Below are 2,754 nucleotides of genomic sequence, written 5' to 3'. Positions count from 1 at the left end.
GTAAAACTAACCTACTAAATCCTGCTCATTCACGCCCATAATGCTTCAATACTTTCTTCTGCAACCAGAAATCCCAGAGAAGCAAATTAGGGAACAAAGTGTAGCTTTAAAAAAGGGAAGACCAGGGGTGTAATGTGGTTTTGGTGAAAGGTGTGTATCAGTGTGAGTTTATGTACAGGTATGTTATGTAAAGGCGTGTTCTTGACTGTCATCCGCCACGGGGAAGAAAACGATGTTAAGGTGGGACCATATGCTCCAGGAGAAAATGTTGGATCAGTTTATTTTCTGCATGAATCACTCATGTCGAGTACAAAAGCTGCAAAACTAAGTCGATCATAGTAATAAAAGTGCAGAGCTGCTGGTTTCCTCGTCGTATGCCAGGATATTATGGGAAACAATTCCTCAGCAACAAGTCATCCAAAACAGGTCTGCAATTATGGGAATGGCAAACAAATGTTGGCAATAAATTATGAACCGTACCATAACCCTATCTGCCCCCGCTTCTCTTCTCTCTCATACTTTCCCTCTTGCATGCTGATTCCCATAACTCCAAATCCCACACAATAACAAACACACACACACGCTACATTCCTCAGTTGCTGGTGAGTTTATTTGGTAAGATGGTGTAGGGAGATTGTCCTTGAACTGTAAGGTCTTGGCTCAAGCAAACACGTTCTCATTCTTATTATAATTTTCATAAGTATGTGCCAGTGGACTGCACAGTAGTGGCCAACAGTTGCAAACATGCCCCAAACAACGGCCCCAAACATTTCTGTTTCCGTTGTGTTTTGAGCTTCTTGCAGTGTTTTGTATTTGCAGTGTTTTGTATTTGCGGCAATTTGTTTATGCATTGCTTTTAATAAATGCTGCGCATGTGTTGTCAACACTTCATTTTTATGTGTTTTTTGATGTGCATCGTTTTTTAAACTGCAGCGCGTTCCCCTAATGGAAATATTTTGGGCCGTTGCAGAACAATTGCACCCGTTGGCCACCGTACATCTGGTCAATGTAGGAAATACTGGCCTGCAGATGCGTTGCTTCTGTGTCAAGACTTGTAAGGTGTCAGACATTGATTGATCTTGACTCAAAAACGGCACTATTTGGATTTTTTTGTCTTCTGTATTCTGTGTATGCAGCCTGACTTTCCTTCTTTTTCTGAAGTGCGATTGTGTTGCTGGTTTAGCAAAAAATATCCCATGAAATAGAGCCTTAAATTGACCACTTGAGAAGAAAAGAAAAGTCAAACGAAAACAAATATATATACGGTCGAATAGTTAAAATGATGACATCCATTATCTTTTCCTTAACACTTTTCATGACCTTGAATGCATTTGTCCTGAGGTCAAGTAATAATAGTAATAATAATAAATTGTATTTGTAAAGCACCTTTCATTCAAGAAACAGAAGTTTAATGAAAGGCTTTTTTTTAAAGAAAGGTTGTTAGGCCTTTCTTGAAGGCTTCAGTGGTCCGGAGTCCTCAGGTGGTCTGGGAGGGAATTCCACAGGTGAGGAGCAGCTGCACAGAAAGTAAAGATTTGATGGAGAAATGATCAGGACTAAGAAAAAAAACAACCAGTCCTAAAATAATCTGACTGCATTTACACTACGCTAAATAACTATGCAACAGTGAATGCTATAACATGTATCACATGGAATTGTGGGATGGCTTTATCTCTCTTCATTTAAAAAAAATTACATTCCATCAAGTAATTGTGGAAATATATTCGAAATAGATTTGCATCTGCAGAGTTTGAGATTTAAGGGGGGAGCGTATCGAAGTGTGCGTCGGCTTCAAACACACTTGTGTGGTATGACTCTAAAGTCTATGTTGGTGTGTGTCATACTTAAAAACACATATCTCAGCCCTTTTGGCACAAGATGTTCCATGCTGATTTGAAGCAGTGTTAGGAGGTAACAGTGCATGCAGACATACAATAGCTGGATATCAAACAATGCCTGTGATCTCTGTGTAAACTCTGCAAATGTTCAAGGTCAGGAAATACTCTGCGTGTATTTGCAATTTAGGATTTTTTTGCCAAAATCAGACTCAGAATATCACTATTTCGTGATACATTAAAAAATGAATAACTTCTTTCAAGAAAATTGACTTTGGATAATTTCAGTAAGCACATGCTGCAAAAAATACATCTGTGAATTATACTGTAACTGTAACGATTTGCATAACACATTATATAACACAGAATACATCTTAACAAAAACAAGTAGGACATTAGTGTAGCATTAATCAGGAGTTGTCTTTGTGTGTCTTTCTCCATTTATCATATTTAAAAGGATGTCAGTTGCTGTCAACCAGGAGCAGCTGTCAAACTTGTTTTTACTCTGTGTCCCACCTAATGTCTGGAGGCAAGTGTTTAAGTAGTGTGTGTGAGTGTGTGAGAGTTTTTCTCAGTAGAAACGACAGCCTTTGACCTTTACAGCTGTGGCTTAACAAGAGAGAAAGCAATAACATCTAATAAGGTGTTACAACTTACAAGATATCAAAATATGTCAGAAACAGTTTGCAAATGCATGTCACATTTCATACGTTTTAAAGTATGTCCCAACTTGTGTCACAAGTGAAAATGGTCCCCACAACGACATAACTGCAAGAACACAAACACACTCTGCCTCCAGCTGAGTTTGGAGGGGAGTGGCACTGAGGAAAAACGTGTTTTGGCTCAGATGGTTGGGGAGGGACAGAGAGGTGTGGTCACCAGCCTCCAAAAACGATCATTCCCTGACGCCTGAGTTCAG

This window comes from Trematomus bernacchii, unplaced genomic scaffold (genome assembly GCF_902827165.1).
Source record: "Trematomus bernacchii unplaced genomic scaffold, fTreBer1.1, whole genome shotgun sequence".
Lineage (NCBI taxonomy): Eukaryota > Metazoa > Chordata > Actinopteri > Perciformes > Nototheniidae > Trematomus > Trematomus bernacchii.
The sequence above is the reverse complement of the archived record's forward strand: the minus strand, read 5'-3'. Positions refer to the sequence as shown.